We start from the raw sequence: 19,342 nt of genomic DNA, 5'->3' as shown, positions 1-19,342 counted from the left end.
CTTCTATGGTTACCACTCAAGTAGAACAAGTGCTTAAAGCTCAGAATGATTTGCTCAATGAATTAAATAAAAAGAAAAATGATAATGCTATTAGAGTCGTGACTAGAGGGGGGTAAAATGACCTAGGAACCTTTGTATCCGGAGGGCCACCCTAAGAGAATTGAGCAAGATTCTCAGAGAATTATTGTTGATGCACCTAGTCCTTCTAAGAGGAAGAAAAGGAAAAATGATAGCACTTTGCATGCTTCTAGTGAACCTGTTGTTGACACACCTGAGAATCCCAATGATATTTCTATTTTTGATGCTGAAACACAATCTGGTAATGAACATGAACCTAGTGATAATGTTAATGATGATGCTCAACCTAGCAATGACAATGATGTAGAGATTGAACCTGCTGTTGATCTTGATAACCCACAATCAAAGAATCAATGTTATGATAAGAGAGACTTCATTGCTAGGAAGCACGGTAAAGAAAGAGAACCATGGGTTTAGAAACCTATGCCTTTTCCTCCTAAACCATCCAAGAAAAAGGAAGATGAGGATTTTGAGCGCTTTGTTGAAATGATTAGACCTATATTTTTGCGTATGTGTTTGACTGATGCTTAAAATGAATCCTTATGCTAAGTATATGAAAGATATTGTCACAAATAAAAGAAAGATACCGAAAGCTGAAATTTCCACCATGCTTGCTAGTTATACTTTTAAGAGTGGAATACCAAAGAAACTTGGAGATCCAGGAGTACCAACTATACCATGCTCCATTAAGAGAAACTATGTTAAAACTGCTTTATGTGATCTTGGAGCCGGTGTTAGTGTTATGCCTATCTCTTTATATCGTAGACTTGATTTGAATAAGTTGACACCTACTGAAATATCTTTCCAAATGGATGATAAATCAACTACTATACCTATCGGTATTTGTGAGGATGTGCCTGTTGTGGTTGCAAACGTTAATGTTTTAACGGACTTTGTTATTCTTGATATTCCCGAGGACGATAGTATGTCTATTATTCTTGGTAGACCCTTTTTGAATACTACAGGGGCTGTTATTGATTGCAACAAAGGCAATGTCACTTTTCCTGTTAATGGTAATGAGCATACGGTGCATTTTCTGAGGAAACAACCTCAAGTCCACAGTATAAATTCTATTGGAAAAACTTCAACAATTACTATTGGACGTTTTGAATTTCCTCTCCCTACTATCAAGAAGAAATATGATATTCTTATTGTTGGGGATGTGCATATCCCCGTTGAGGTAACTTAGTGTTATTCGGAAAGAGTTTGTTAACAAGACTTGATCAACCTTGTTAATGGATTCCTTTTTGATGAGCATGAGATGGATGAAGTTAGAAAGCACAACTCTCTATACCCTCCTTTTACTTTCTTTTATTTAGATTAAATAAAGCAAAAATAGTATTTTCTGTCTGTTTTCTGAATTATCCTTGCAATAAAAAATACCTCGAAAATAAAAGTTCTCCAAATGTCCTGAAAATTATATATGATTTTTTGTAGAATATTTAAGAATTATTGGCACTGAGAACACACCAGGGGGCACACCACCTGACCACGAGGGTCCAGGGCACGCCCACCCCCCTAGGGCGTGCCCCCTACCTCGTGGACCCCACGTGGGCCCCTCCACTTATTCTTGCACCCACACACTTAGTCTTCCTCCAGAAAAAATCATCGACCAGCTCAAACCCGAGTTCTTGCCCATCTTGCTACCATTTTCAATCTCCTAGCTCAAAGCTCCATTCACAAAACTGCTTTGGGGGATTGTTCTTTGGTATGTGACTCCTCCAATGGTCCAATTAGTTCTTGTTCTAGTGCTTTATTTATTACAAAAAATTTCTACTTAGGTGACCCTGTTCTTGAGCTTGCATGTTAAATTTATGTGGTCAAAAGTAGTTTTAATGCATGATATGGCCTCTAGGCACTTGTAGGAGTAGTTGCTATCAATCTTGTTGAGTTTGGTTCACTTTTATTTTGAGTCACTAAAAATTTCAGAAATTTTTCAGAGAAAATGATGAAGAGATTGTTGAGGGGCTCTTTGAGCCGAAGCTCGAAGGATAAGAAAAGTGAAGAGAATAAGAAGCCCAAATATAATCTCCCTCGCACTGCGGAGGTCTGGCCGTGTGAATGGCCTTGTGATGAGTTCTTGAGAGCAGCCGGGATTTATGAAGACTTTTATCATTTGCCTGAGAATGCAGGCCTTGTCGACTTCCTCCGCGACCAGCGCGAACAGTATCTCCTCCTCACTAATATTTTCATGCAAAAATTTTACTTTCATGCTAAGAAATCACCACCTTCAGTGGAATTTCATTTATATGATGAGGTTAAGGAGATGTCACTTTATGATTTTTGTCGGGTCTGTAAGATTCCCTTTGAGGGCAGCATAGAGGAACCACATTGTAATGATGTGGAGGGGTTCGTTGATACAATTGCTGTAGGGGAAACGAGGAAAGTTTTCGATGCAAGAATTACTAGTATACATTTTCCTGTTCTACGTTACTTTGCAATATTTGCTAGTAGATGCTTAATTGGTCGTGGGAATAGTGGAAACCTCAGTGCCCCTTATATTGTTATTTTGTGCCATGCTTTGTTTCGTGATACAACTTTCAGTCTAGATGCTATTGTTGCTAAACGGTTAAATCTGAACCGAACAAAGGGCCCTATCTTTGGAGGCATCTTTGCTTCACGCCTTGATGCACACTTTAGGATACCTATTAGGCATTATGAGAAAGAGGAAAAGTTGTTGCCCCCTATTTTTCTAGATTATAAGAGTATGGTAGCACATGATTTCATTGTTAAGGATAAAAACAAGATGCTTAAATATAGATTGATATTTGATAAAAACTACTATGGGATTATTACCTTTCCTGCGCCCTCTTTGTTTAACATATTTTCAGTCATGTACCTCGTTTTGCCGGAGGCCATTCACGCCTACCGGAGCCTGACATCAGCTCCAGAGCCCGAGCCGGAGCCACCCCTTGATCCTTATTGGCAGTCTGTTTATCAGTGGGATCCGGAGGAGATTGCCAACCAGTGGCACCCAGAGGACACTCCTCCGTACACCGGAGAGCGCAGCTTTGAGCCATGTCCATAGACCACTTAGGCCAAAAGCCTAAGCTTGGGGGAGTACATATCTCTCACCGACATTACATTCATGTTCACACACTCATGTTAGTTGTCGGTGCTCATACTTTTTCATTGTACTATCCATGCTAGTTTATTTTACTTTTAAGCTGTCTTCTTGTGTGTTTGAAAAACCTTAATAAAAACCAAAAAAAATAGTTGTAGCTTTTAGCTAGTTTACCTTCCATGCCTGTAGTAGTAGTAATTAAAAAAGAAAACCCAAAAATATTTCTCGTTCTTCTTTTGCTTGTTGGGAGCTTTCCCGTGTAAATAGTTTTGTTTCTTTTCTTTTCTTTGGGGGTCGAGAGGAGAAGACCATGATGAAAATGTTGAGTGGCTCTCATATGCATTATTATTGATCTAACAGAGAGCCCATATTACCTTGTCTTCTCCTGTGTATTAAATGCTTGCAGATTCCAGCTTAGTCCAATGCACGTGCACTATTATTATTATCCACACTGTTCGGTTGTGCAAGTGAAAGGCAATAATGACGATATATGATGGACTGATTGAGATGAGAGAAGCTGGTATGAACTCGCCCTATCTTGTTTTTGTAAATATGATTAGTTCACCGTTCCTGATTCAGCCTATTATGAATGAAACATGTTTGCAATGACAATTAGAGATTATAGTTGCTCATGCCATGCTTAATTAGCTAGGAGTTTATAATGGTTTACCTTGCGTGCCAACATGCTATTAAAATGGTTGTGATGTGGTATGATAGGGTGGTATCCTCATTTGAACGATTCAAGTGGCTTGACTTGGCACATGTTCACGCATGTAGTTGAAACAAAATCAACATAGCCTCCAAGATATTTATGTTCATGGTGAATTATATCCTACTCATGCTTGCACTCAGTGTTGATTAATTTTAATGCATGTTCATGACTGTTGTCGCTCTCTAGCAGGTCGCTTTCCAGTCTCTTTCTAGCCTTCACTTGTACTAAGTGGGAATACTGCTTGTGCATCCACTTCCATAAACCCAAAAGTTATTTCATAAGAGTCTACCATACCATCCTATATGCGGTATCTACCTGCCATTCCAAGTAAATTTGTATGTGCCAAACTCTAAACCTTCAAATGAAATTCTGTTTTGTATGCTCGAATAGCCCATGTATCAACTAGGGTTGTCTATATCTTCCATGCTAGGCGGGTTATTCTCAAGAGGCGTGGACTCTGCTCCTCACTCACGAGAAAATGCCTGGTAACCGGGATGCCCAGTCCCATGCTTAAATTAAAATAATTGCAAACAAAACTCCCCCATGATTGTTGTTAGTTGGAGGCACCTGTTATTTCGGACAAGCCATGGATTGATGTTTGTTGGTGGTAGGGGGTATAAACTCTACCATTCTGCTTGGGAACCGCCTATAATGTGTGTAGCATGGAAGATACCGAGATCTCTTGGTTTTTATGTTGAAAATGAAAGTATACCGCTCAAAATATTATTCATCTCTATTTCAAAATCCGTCGCCATCATCATCATCATCATCAACCTTCCTCCATCACCAATTTCATGATGCTCACCGCCGTGCGTGAGTAATTCCATCATAGGCTTGCTGGATGGTGATGGGTTGGATGAGATTTGTCATGTAATCAAGTTAGTTTTGTTAAGGTTTGATCCCTAGTATCGATTATGTTCTGAGATTGATGTTGCTATGACTTTGCTATGCTTAATGCTTGTCACTAGGGCCCAAGTGCCATGATTTCAGATCTGAACCTATTATGTTTTCATGAATATATGTGAGTTATTGATCCTATCTTGCAAGTCTATAGTCACCTATTATGTGTTATGGTCCGTTAACCCCGGAGTGACAATAATCGGGATACTTACTGGTGATGACCGTAGTTTGAGGAGTTCATATATTCACCAAGTGTTAATGCTTTGGTCCGGTACTCTATTAAAAGGAGGCCTTAATATCCCTTAGTTTCCAATAGGACCCCACTGCCACGGGAGGGTAGGACAAAAGATGTCATGCAAGTTCTTTTCCATAAGCATGTATGACTATATTCGGAATACATGCCTACATTACATTGATGAAGTGGAGCTAGTTCTATATAACCCTATGTTATGACTGTTGCATGAGGAATCGCATCCGACATAATTATCCATCACTGATCCAATGCCTACGAGCATTTCACATATTGATCTTTGCTTAGTTACTTTTCCCTTGCCATTGTTACAATCACTACAAAAACTACTACTGTTACTTTTGCAATCGTTACAGCTACTTCCATATTACTTTGCTACTAAATACTTTGCTATAGATATTAAGTCTTTCAGGTGCGGTTGAATTGACAACTCAACAGTTAATACTTGAGAATATTCTTTGGCTCCCCTTGTGTTGAATCAATAAATTCGGGTTGAATACTCTGCCCTCAAAAACTGTTGCGATACCCTATACTTGTGGGTTATCAGGAGGAAAGTAGAACTTGATGAGGTAATTGTACCTTCTCCTGAATTGGAAAGTAGTTCATCATAGAAATCAGTTCAAGTGATTCCTATACCAATCATTCAGGAAGCTAATGATGATGATCATGAAACTTCAGATCAAGTTACTACTGAACCTCGTAGGTCAACCAGAGTACGGTCCGCACCAGAGTGGTATGGTAACCCTGTTCTGGAGGTCATGTTACTTGACCATGACGAACGTACGAACTATAAGGAAGCGATGATGAGCCCAGATTCTGCAAAATGGCTTGAGGCCATGAAATCTGAGATGGGATCCATGTATGAGAACAAAGTGTGGACTTCGGTTGAATTGCCCGATGATCGGCAAGCCATAGAGAATAAATGGATCTTCAAGAAGAAGAGTGACGCTGACGGTAATGTTATTGTCTACAAAGCTCGACTTGTTGCAAAAGGTTTTCGACAAGTTCAAGGAGTTGACTACGATGAGACCTTCTCACCCATAGAGATGCTTAAGTCTGTCCGAATCATGTTAGCAATTGCCGCATTTTGTGATTATGAAATTTAGCAAATGGATGTCGAAACTGCATTCCTTAATGGATATCTTAAAGAAGAGTTGTATATGATGCAACCAAAAGGTTTTGTTGATCCTAAAGGTGCTAACAAAGTGTGCAAGCTCCAGTGATCCATTTATGGACTGGTGCAAGCCTCTTGGAGTTGGAATATACGCTTTGATAGCGTGATCAAAGCATATGGTTTTATACAGACTTTTGGAGAAGCATGTATTTACAAGAAAGTGAGTGGGAGCTCTGTAGAATTTCTAATATTATATGTAGATGACATATTGTTGATTGGAAATAATACAGAATTTCTGGATAGCATAAAAGGATACTTGAATAAGAATTTTTCAATGAAAGACCTCGGTGAAGCTGCTTATACATTAGGCATCAAGATCTATAGAGATAGATCAAGACGCTTAATTGGACTTTCACAAAGCACATACCTTGATAAAGTTTTGAAGAATTTCAAAATGGATCAGTTAAAGAAATGGTTCTTGCCTGTGTTACAAGGTGTGAAGTTGAGTCAGACTCAATGCCCGACCATTGCAGAAGATAGAGAGAAAATGAAGGTCATTCCCTTGTGGGTCTACCTGTACGCCACCTCCTGATAGATTGACCCATTTGCACTGAAACAAAGGGACCTTAAAATCATGTCCATAGTCAAGTTCACATATGTCCACTATGTAACCATAATATGTGTCATTTCCCCTCTTGGTTGCTGCATCAAACCGGACACCACTATTTTGGTTGGTGCTCCTTTGATCTTGGGCGGTCGTGTAAAATGTATTCCCATTTAGCTCGTACCCTTTGCAAGTCAATACAGTCAAAGATGGTCCCCTGGCCAACAAGTACAGCTCATCTGCAACGGTGTTTTCACCCATGAGATGTGTTTGCAACTAACTGTCGAAATTCCTGATGTGTTCACATGTAATCTAGTCGTCACACTGCTCCGGGTGTTTGGAGCGCAGAATATTCTTGTGTTCATTGACATACGGGGTCATCAAGGTTGAATTCTGTAGAATTGTGTAGTGTGCTTGAGACCAAGAATGTTCATCCCTACATATTATTGAGTCTGCTCCTAGCGTGCCTTTTCCAGTCAGTCTCCCCTCATACCGTGATTGAGGGAGACCAGTCGGCTTAAGGTCAGGAATGAAGTCAACACAAAACCCAATAACCTCCTTTGTATAATGGCCCGTTGAGATGCTTCCTTCTAGCCTAGCACGGTTACGAACATAATTCTTTAAGACTCCCATGAACCTCTCAAAGGGGAACATATTATGTAGAAATACAGGGCCCAGAATGGCAATCTCGTCGACTAGATGAACTAGGACGTGCGTCATGATATTGAAGAAGGATGGTAGGAACACCAGCTCGAAATAGACAAGACATTGCACCAAATCACTCCTTAACCTTGGTAGGATTTCTGGATGGATTACCTTCTGAGAGATTGCATTGAGGAATGCACAGAGCTTCACAACCAAGGAGGAAGGTTATAGATACATAGAGCCACAGGCCAGGTGTTATGGTTGCTGCTCTCCTCCCCAAACGGATTAATGCCATCCGCGCTTAAACCAAACCATATGTTCCTTGTGTCACCTGCAAAGTCGCCCCACGTTCTCTTGATTTTTCTCCACTACGGCCCATCAGCAGATGATCTCAACTTCCCGTCTTTCTTACGGTCCTCTTTGTGCCATCGCATCAACTTGGCATGTTCTTTGTTTCTGAACAGACGTTTCAATTGTGGTATTGTAGGAACATACCACATCACCTTGGCAGGAACCCTCTTCCTGGGGCACTCGCCCTCAACATCACCAGGGTCATCTCGTCTGATCTTATACCGCAATGCACCGCATACCGGGCATGTGTTCAAATCCTTGTACACACCGCGGTAGAGGATGCAGCCATTAGGGCATGCATGTATCTTCTGCACCTCCAATCCTACAGGGCATAGAACCTTCTTTGCTCTGTACGTACTGTCGGGAAATTTGTTATCCTTTGGAAGCTTCTTCTTCAATATTTCCAGTACCTTCTCAAATCCGTTGTCAGATACACCATTGTCTGGCTTCCATTGCAGCAATTCCAGTGTGGTGCCGAGCTTTGTGTTGCCATCCTCGTAATTTGGGTACAACCCTTTTTTGTGATCCTCTAACATGCGATCGAACTTCAACCTCTCCCTTTCACTTTGGCATTGTCTCTTTACATCAACAATGACCCGGCGAAGATCATCATCGGGCACATCGTCTGGTTCCTCTTTGATATGGCCATGACTAACACTGGTGTTATTGATGTTCATACATTGTCATGTGTCAAAGGACTCCAGGTCAAAGATATTGACATGCCAAAATATACATGCCAAGTACCACGGTACCTTCGCCTAAGCTATGATGGTGAGGAACATCTTATTAGTGAAACTTGTGTGTATGCCAAGGCTGTGCAAAAGATGAGCCGTGACTCTTGTTGGAGAACGTTGCAGAAAACAAAAAATTTCCTACTCGTTTCACCAAGATCCATCTAGGAGTTCATCTAGCAACGAGTGATTAGATGCATCTACGTACCTTGTAGATCGCGAGCGGAAGCGTTCAAAGAACGGGGATGATGTAGTCGAACACGACGTGATTCAAATCACCGATGATCAAGCACCGAACGGACGGTGCCTCCGCATTCAACACACGTACGGAACGGATGATGTCTCCTCCTTTCTTGATCCAGTAAGGGGGGAAGAGAGGTTGATGAAGATCCAGCAGCACGACGGCGTGGTGGTGGATGCAGGGCGTCACAGTAGCAGGGATTCGCCTATACTACGAGAGAGAGACGTAACGGGGAGAGAGGAAGCACCAAAGGCTGAGGTATGAAATCCTCCCTCTCCTCAACTATATATAGGAGGTCCAAGGGGGGTGGTGCGCAGCCTAGGAGATCCAATCTCCTAGGTGCGGCGGCCAGGGGAGGGTTTCCCTCCCCCTCAAGGCACCTCGGGGTGCCTTCCACCACTTGGACTCCTCTGTGGTGGAAACCCTAGGCGCATGGGCCTAGTAGGGCTGGTGCCCTTAGCCCATGAAGGCCAAGGCGCACCCCCTACAGCCCATGTGGCCCCCCGGGACAGGTGGCCCCACCCGGTGGGCCCCCGGGACCCCTCCGGTGGTCCCGGTACAATACCGATAACCCCGAAACTTGTCCCGATGGCCGAAACAGCACTTCCTATATATAATTCTTTACCTCCGGACCATTCCGGAACTCCTCGTGACGTCCGGGATCTCATCCGGGACTCCGAACAACATTCGGGTTACTGCATATTCATATCTTCATAACCCTAGCGTCACAGAACCTTAAGTGTGTAGACCCTACGGGTTCGGGAGACAAGCAGACATGACCGAGACGACTCTCCGGTCAATAACCAACAGCGGGATCTGGATACCCATGATGGCTCCCACATGCTCCACGATGATCTCATCGGATGAACCACGATGTCGAGGATTAATCAACCCCGTATACAATTCCCTTTGTCAATCGGTATGTTACTTGCCCGAGACTCGATCGTCGGTATCCCAATACCTTGTTCAATCTCGTTACCGGCAAGTCACTTTACTCGTACCGTAATGCATGATCCCGTGATCAACCACTTGGTCACCTTGAGCTCATAATGATGATGCATTACCGAGTGGGCCCAGTGATACCTCTCCGTTATCCAGAGTGACAAATCCCAGTCTTGATCCGTGTCAACCCAACAGACACTTTCGGAGATACCTGTAATGCACCTTTATAGTCACCCAGTTACGTTGTGACGTTTGATACACCCAAAGCACTCCTACGGTATCCGGGAGTTACACGATCTCATGGTCAAAGGAAAAGATACTTGACATTGGAAAAGCTCTAGCAAACGAACTACACGATCTTTGTACTATGCTTAGGATTGGGTCTTGTCCATCACATCATTCTCCTAATGATGTGATCCCGTTATCAATGACATCCAATGTCCATAGCCAGGAAATCATGACTATCTGTTGATCAACGAGCTAGTCAACTAGAGGCTTACTAGGGACATATTATGGTCTATGTATTCACACGTGTATTACGATTTCCGGATAATACAGTTATAGCATGAATAAAGACAATTATCATGAACAAAGAAATATAATAATAATGCTTTTATTATTGCCTCTAGGGCATATTTCCAACAGTCTCCCACTTGCACTAGAGTCAATAATCTAGTTACATTGTGATGAATCGAACACCCATGGAATTCTGGTGTTGATCATGTTTTGCCCTAGGGAGAGGTTTAGTCAACGGATCTGCTATATTCAGGTCCGTATGTACTTTACAAATCTCTATGTCTCCATCTTCAACATTTTCACGAATGGAGTTGAAGCGACGCTTGATGTGCCTTGTCTTCTTGTGAAACCTGGGCTCCTTGGCAAGTGCAATAGCTCCAGTGTTGTCACAAAAGAGTTTGATTGGCCCCGACGCATTGGGTATGACTCCTAGGTCGGTGATGAACTCCTTCACCCATATAGCTTCATGTGCTGCCTCCGAGGCTGCCATGTACTCCGCTTCACATGTAGATCCCGCCACGACGCTTTGTTTGCAGCTGCACCAGCTCACTGCTCCACCATTCAACATATACACGTATCCGGTTTGTGACTTAGAGTCATCCAGATCTGTGTCGAAGCTAGCGTCGACGTAACCCTTTACGATGAGCTCTTCGTCACCTCCATAAACGAGAAACATTTCCTTAGTCCTTTTCAGGTACTTCAGGATATTCTTGACCGCTGTCCAGTGTTCCTTGCCAGGATTACTTTGGTACCTTCCTACCAAACTTACGGCAAGGTTTACATCAGGTCTGGTACACAGCATGGCATACATGATAGAACCTATGGCTGAGGCATAGGGGATGACACTCATCTCTTCTATCTCTTCTGCCGTGGTCGGACATTGAGCTGAGCTCAATTTCATACCTTGCAAAACAGGCAAGAACCCTTTCTTGGACTGATCCATTTTGAACTTCTTCAAAATCTTATCAAGGTATGTGCTTTGTGAAAGACCTATCAGGCGTCTTGATCTATCTCTGTAGATCTTGATGCCTAATATATAAGCAGCTTCTCCAAGGTACTTCATTGAAAAACTTTTATTCAAGTAGGCCTTGATGCTGTCCAAGAGTTCTATATCATTTCCCATCAAAAGTATGTCATCTACATATAGTATGAGAAATGCTACAGAGCTCCCACTCACTTTCTTGTAAACGCAGGCTTCTCCATAAGTCTGCGTAAACCCAAACACTTTGATCATCTCATCAAAGCTAATGTTCCAACTCCGAGATGCTTGCACCAGCCCATAAATCGAGCGTTGGAGCTTGCACACCTTGTTAGCATTCTTAGGATCAACAAAACCTTCCGGCTGCATCATATACAATTCTTCCTTAAGGAAACCATTAAGGAATGCCGTTTTGACGTCCATTTGCCATATTTCATAATCGTAGAATGCGGCAACTGCTAACATGATTCGTACGGACTTCAGCTTCGCTACCGGTGAGAAAGTCTCATCGTAGTCAACCCCTTGAACTTGTCGATAACCCTTAGCGACAAGCCTAGCTTTATAGATGGTCACATTACCATCCGCGTCTGTCTTCTTCTTAAAGATCCATTTATTTTCTATGGCTCGCCGTTCAACGGGCAAGTCAGTCAAAGTCCATACTTCGTTTTCATACATGGATCCTATCTCGGATTTCATGGCTTCTAGCCATTTGTCGGAATCTGGGCCCGCCATCGCTTCTTCATAGTTCGAAGGTTCACCGTTGTCTAACAACATGATTTCCAAGACAGGGTTGCCGTACCACTCTGGTGCGGAACGTGTCCTTGTGGACCTTCGAATTTCAGTAGGAGCTTGATCAGAAGTATCTTGATCATCATTAATAACTTCCTCTCTAGTCGGTGTAGGTGCCTCAGGAACATTTTCTTGAGTTGCGCCATTTACCGGTTCAAGAGGCAATACTTCATCAAGTTCTACTTTCCTCCCACTTACTTCTTTCGAGAGAAACTCTTTCTCTAGAAAGGATCCATTCCTGGCAACAAAGATCTTGCCTTCAGATCTGAGGTAGAAGGTATACCCATAAGTTTCTTTAGGGTATCCTATGAAGATGCATTTTTCCGACTTGGGTTCGAGCTTTTCAGGTTGAAGTTTCTTGACATAAGCATCGCATCCCCAAACTTTTAGAAACGACAGCTTAGGTTTCTTCCCAAACCATAATTCATACGGTGTCGTCTCAACGGATTTCGACGGAGCCCTATTTAAAGTGAATGCGGCAGTCTCTAAAGCATAGCCCCAAAAAGATAACGGTAAATCGGCAAGAGACATCATAGATCGCACCATATCTAATAAAGTGCGATTACGACGTTCGGACACACCATTACGCTGAGGTGTTCCAGGCGGCGTTAGTTGTGAAACTATTCCACATTTTCTTAAGTGTGTGCCAAATTCGTGACTCAAGTATTCTCCTCCACGATCTGATCGTAGAAACTTGATTTTCCTGTCACGTTGATTCTCAACTTCACTCTGAAATTCCTTGAACTTTTCAAAGGTTTCAGACTTGTGTTTCATTAAGTAGACATACCCATATCTACTTAAGTCATCAGTGAGGGTGAGAACATAACGATAGCCACCGCGAGCCTCAACACTCATTGGACCGCACACATCAGTATGTATGATTTCCAATAAGTTGGTTGCTCGCTCCATTGTTCCTGAGAACGGAGTCTTGGTCATTTTTCCCATGAGGCATGGTTCGCACGTGTCAAATGATTCATAATCAAGAGACTCTAAAAGTCCATCTGCATGGAGCTTCTTCATGCGTTTGACACCTATGTGACCAAGGCGGCAGTGCCACAAGTATGTGGGACTATCATTATCAACTTTACATCTTTTGGTATTCACACTATGAATATGTGTAGTGATACGCTCGAGATTCATTAAGAATAAACCATTGACTATCGGAGCATGACCATAAAACATATCTCTCATATAAATAGAACAACCATTATTCTCGGATTTAAATGAGTAGCCATCTCGTATTAAACGAGATCCTGATACAATGTTCATGCTCAGACATGGCACTAAATAACAATTATTGAGGTTTATAACTAATCCCGTAGGTAAATGCAGAGGTAGCGTGCCGACGGCGATCACATCGACCTTGGAACCATTCCCGACGCGCATCGTCACCTCGTCCTTCTCCAGTTTCCGTTTATTCCACAGCTCCTGTGGTGAGTTACAAATATGAGTAACGGCACCGGTATCAAATACCCAGGAGTTACTACGAGTACTGGTAAGGTACACATCAATCACATGTATATCAAATATACCTTTGGTGTTGCCGGCCTTCTTATCCGCTAAGTATTTAGGGCAGTTCCGCTTCCAGTGACCCTTCCCTTTGCAATAAAAGCACTCTGTCTCAGGCTTGGGTCCATTCTTTGACTTCTTCCAGACAGCTTGCTTGCCGGGCGCAGCAACTTCCTTGCCGTCCTTCTTGAAGTTCTTTTTACCCTTGCCCTTCTTGAACTTAGTGGTTTTATTCATCATCAATACTTGATGTTCCTTCTTGACTTCTACCTCTGCTGATTTCAGCATAGCAAATACTTCAGGAATGGTCTTTACCATCCCCTGCATATTGAAGTTCATCACAAAGCTCTTGTAGCTTGGTGGAAGCGACTGGAGGATTCTGTCAATGACCGCGTCATCCGGGAGATTAACTCCCAGCTGAGTCAAGCGGTTATGCAACCCAGACATAGTGAGTATGTGCTCACTGACAGAACTATTTTCCTCCATCTTACAGCTGAATAATTTATCAGAGACTTCGTATCTCTCGATCCGGGCATGAGCTTGAAAAACCATTTTTAGCTCTTCGAACATCTCATATGCTCCATGTCTCTCAAAACGCTTTTGGAGCCCCGGCTCTAGGCTGTAAAGCATGCCACACTGAACGAGGGAGTAGTCATCAGTACGTGTCTGCCAAGCGTTCATAGCGTCTTGGTTCTGTGGGACGGGTGGATCACCTAGCGGTGCTTGTAGGACATAATCTTTCTTGGCAGCTATGAGGATGATCCTCAGGTTCCGGACCCAGTCCGTATAGTTGCTGCCATCGTCTTTCAGCTTGGTTTTCTCTAGGAACGCGTTGAAATTGAATACAACGTTGGCCATTTGATCTACAGGACATATTGTAAAGATTTTAGACTAAGTTCATGATAATCAAGTTCATCTAATCAAATTATTAATGAACTCCCACTCAGATTAGACATCCCTCTAGTCATCTAAGTGTTACACGATCCAAGTCAACTAATCCGTGTCCGATTAACACGTGAGACGGACTAGTCATCGTCGGTGAACATCTCCATGTTGATCGTATCTTCCATACGACTCGTGTTCGACCTTTCGGTCTCTGTGTTCCAAGGCCATGTCTTCACATGCTTAGGCTCGTCAAGTTAACCCTAAGTGTTTTTGCATGTGTAAAACTTCTTACACCCGTTGTATGTGAACGAAAGGATCTATCACACCCAATTAACACGTGGTGCTTCGAAGCGACGAACTGTAGCGACGGTGCACAGTTAGGGGAGAACACTTCTTGAAATTGTTGTAAGGGATCATCTTATTTACTACCGTCGTTTTAAGTAAACAAGATGCAAAACATGATAAACATCACATGTAATCAAATAATAATAGTGACATGATATGGCCAATATCACATAGCTCCTTTGATCTCCATCTTGGGGCTCCATGATCATCCTTGTAGATCGTCATACTCATCGACATATAAGTCGTGATTCCTTGTACAAGAACATGATCAATCTCATACATCACATATATCATTCATCACATCCTTTTGGCCATATCACATCACATAGCATACCCTGCAAAAACAAGTTAGACGTCCTCTAATTGTTGTTTGCATGTTTTACGTGGCTGCTATGGGTTTCTAGCAAGAACGTTTCTTACCTACGCAATGACCACAACGTGATATGCCAATTGCTATTTACCCTTCATAAGGACCCTTTTCATCGAATCCGATCCGACTAAAGTAGGAGAGACAGACACCCGCTAGCCACCTTATTCGACTAGTGCATGTCAGTCGGTGGAACCTGTCTCACGTAAGAGTACGTGTAAGGTCGGTTCGGGCCGCTTCATCCCACGATGCCGCCGAATCAAGATAAGACTAGTAACGGCAAGTATATTGAATAAAATCAACGCCCACAACTACTTTGTGTTCTACTCGTGCAAGAGAACTACGCATAGACCTAGCTCATGATGCCACTGTTGGAGAACGTTGCAGAAAACAAAAAATTTCCTACTCGTTTCACCAAGATCCATCTAGGAGTTCATCTAGCAACGAGTGATTAGATGCATCTACGTACCTTGTAGATCGCGAGCGGAAGCGTTCAAAGAACGGGGATGATGTAGTCGAACACGACGTGATTCAAATCACCGATGATCAAGCACCGAACGGACGGTGCCTCCGCGTTCAACACACGTACGGAACGGATGACGTCTCCTCCTTTCTTGATCCAGCAAGGGGGGAAGAGAGGTTGATGAAGATCCAGCAGCACGACGGCGTGGTGGTGGATGCAGGGCGTCACAGTAGCAGGGCTTCGCCTATACTACGAGAGAGAGACGTAACGGGGAGAGAGGAAGCACCAAAGGCTGAGGTATGAAATCCTCCCTCTCCTCAACTATATATAGGAGGTCCAAGGGGGGTGGTGCGCAGCCTAGGAGATCCAATCTCCTAGGTGCGGCGGCCAGGGGAGGGTTTCCCTCCCCCTCAAGGCACCTCGGGGTGCCTTCCACCACTTGGACTCCTCTGTGGTGGAAACCCTAGGCGCATGGGCCTAGTAGGGCTGGTGCCCTTAGCCCATGAAGGCCAAGGCGCACCCCCTACAGCCCATGTGGCCCCCCGGGACAGGTGGCCCCACCCGGTGGGCCCCCGGGACCCCTCCGGTGGTCCCGGTACAATACCGATAACCCCGAAACTTGTCCCGATGGCCGAAACAGCACTTCCTATATATAATTCTTTACCTCCGGACCATTCCGGAACTCCTCGTGACGTCCGGGATCTCATCCGGGACTCCGAACAACATTCGGGTTACTGCATATTCATATCTTCATAACCCTAGCGTCACAGAACCTTAAGTGTGTAGACCCTACGGGTTCGGGAGACAAGCAGACATGACCGAGACGACTCTCCGGTCAATAACCAACAGCGGGATCTGGATACCCATGATGGCTCCCACATGCTCCACGATGATCTCATCGGATGAACCACGATGTCGAGGATTAATCAACCCCGTATACAATTCCCTTTGTCAATCGGTATGTTACTTGCCCGAGACTCGATCGTCGGTATCCCAATACCTTGTTCAATCTCGTTACCGGCAAGTCACTTTACTCGTACCGTAATGCATGATCCCGTGATCAACCACTTGGTCACCTTGAGCTCATAATGATGATGCATTACCGAGTGGGCCCAGTGATACCTCTCCGTTATCCAGAGTGACAAATCCCAGTCTTGATCCGTGTCAACCCAACAGACACTTTCGGAGATACCTGTAATGCACCTTTATAGTCACCCAGTTACGTTGTGACGTTTGATACACCCAAAGCACTCCTACGGTATCCGGGAGTTACACGATCTCATGGTCAAAGGAAAAGATACTTGACATTGGAAAAGCTCTAGCAAACGAACTACACGATCTTTGTACTATGCTTAGGATTGGGTCTTGTCCATCACATCATTCTCCTAATGATGTGATCCCGTTATCAATGACATCCAATGTCCATAGCCAGGAAATCATGACTATCTGTTGATCAACGAGCTAGTCAACTAGAGGCTTACTAGGGACATATTATGGTCTATGTATTCACACGTGTATTACGATTTCCGGATAATACAGTTATAGCATGAATAAAGACAATTATCATGAACAAAGAAATATAATAATAATGCTTTTATTATTGCCTCTAGGGCATATTTCCAACAACTCTAGTCCAAAGTTGCATGGTACGACTACATGTTTGCATGCACCAAGTCGTTTTACAGATACATGTGGGTTCAGCATGAGATTAGTAGCAAGACGTGCCATAAAGAGACCAAGCCAATACATGAATACTTTAATATGCCTTGGAGATATGGAACATGTTTCCTGGTTTGGGAAAAAGATTATGACGTGCCATGCACGTGTAAAGTTTCCAATTAATGAAAGGATCACATATTGGTGTGAAGGGCACGCCATGCAAACAAGGTTGTTTTTATTCTTGCCACGTAAGGAGAAGATCAAGCATGCAATTAGATTTGTTGGTACGTGGTCTGCTATGTCCTTGAAAGATGTCGGTTGGGCTCCACCAAACCAACTCAGCTGTATCACAATATGCAGAGACCAAGTTTGGGTCGGTTAGTTAATTATAGGTTGTTTTTTTGTTACAATTCTACTTCAGCCATGAGTTAGAGATAGAGTTAAATATTAAATTACTTCTTGTGAGTCAAGTTAGAAGGGGTGGCTACTAAAGCCAAGTCCATGCTATAATGGGAGGTTATTCTGAGATGAACTAGACACGTGTCTGTTTTTCGGTCGTCGGCCATTATCAAGTTTAGAGAAATCTTGTTAAAAATCTCTACTGGCGTGTGAGTCCCTGTGACGCGGTGCGTAGGGGATTACAAGCTGAGCCTATACGGTTCATCCACGTTATTCCTTTGAATTGAGGGGTTGGCGTGTTGTTTCCGTGGTATTTGCGAACATCTTCATAAACCTATGACTTGTTCTTGCTGCGATGGAGGTTTGTGCCGTGAAAGATCGGGCCAACAACGGATCGATCCTTGTCTCGAGGTTCGCTCCTCATCACTCTTGATCTTCAGCTTCCCCCGTTGCAACATCATCGTATTCAGGGGGCGAATAGTTGTCATCATCCTCTTCTTATTCGTTGTCTTCCATCATAACCCCTCTTTCTCCATGCTAGGTCCAAACATTATAGTGTGGCACGAAACCCTTCTCAAGTGGGTGGATGTGAAGGGTTTTTGAGTCAGAGTAAGACTTTGTATTCCCACAGATAAGGCATGGACAACACATAAAACCATTCTGCTTGTTTGCCTCAGCCATTTCGAGAAAATTATGCACATCCTTAATGTACTCGGAGGTGCGTCTATCACCGTACATCTATTGCTGGTTCATCTGCATGCATTATATATAATTAAGTGTGTCAAAAATGATACGGCTCAAGTTGCGTTGAGGCGATTTTTAGGTTGCCCTGATCTTTCACCACGCGCCAATAGTTGTACTAGCAGAAGCAATCTTGCAGGAAAAAGAAAACGTAATGGATCTTGTTGGAATCGGAAGAGATTGTGGATGTGTACGTGACGGAGACTAGTAGCAGACTATGGATGGATGGATTGTAGAGATGAACAGCGGCTAGAAGATGTACATGGTAGTAGTAGTACTAGGATAGATGCAGGGGATTAAGCTAAAGGCGATTAGTGGCGGCGGTGACGAGGTAATTAGCAGTTGAGAATGAAGCAGTAGTAGACGGAAAGAAAAGAGATGGGATCGATCCTTGCTGATCAAGAACCGAACTAACCTAGTGCCCTGGAGATCAAGTCGCCAGAACACAAGCAATCACGAACCAAATTATGGAACGCAAGAAATAGACAGCTGCATCATCGGATGCATCTGAGAGTATTTTTTTAAGGTCAAGCAAAGCTTTCATTACTTAACGGTGTTCGGGAAAATTGCCCACAACACAAGCAGCCACCTGGGCTGGTACATCAGAGTTCCACTCCATATAGTGGTTTTCAGGAAGCATACGACCTATACTGGCCAGTTCATGTGCTACAGAATTTGCACTGCAACGACAAAACGGTTATTACATGTTCAACGAACCACATCTTAAGCTGGTATTTCGTGTATTCAATGATAGATGCATACAGCGACGAGTCAGCTTTCATGAAGTTCATGCCTTCCGCCAGCAGCTATGAATCCACCTGAAACTCCACCCTCGTGAGGCCAAGGTCAGCCGCAAGTGAGACTGCATGCGATAGCGCATAAACCTCTACAGAAAATGCATCAGCCACATACTCCTGTCTCCCGGCTCGTGCTGCGATGAACACTCCTGCAGAGTCCCTCGCCACAACGCCCCAACCAGCATGGTGCTCACCTGGGACGAAGGACCCATCAGTGTTCATTTTCACCATCTCTCCCGTTGGTGGTGCCCATCTGTCTGG

Source organism: Triticum urartu, chromosome 6A (genome assembly GCF_056163025.1).
Source record: "Triticum urartu cultivar PI428250 chromosome 6A, HENAU_Tu73, whole genome shotgun sequence".
Lineage (NCBI taxonomy): Eukaryota > Viridiplantae > Streptophyta > Magnoliopsida > Poales > Poaceae > Triticum > Triticum urartu.
Note: the sequence above shows the minus strand (reverse complement) of the source record.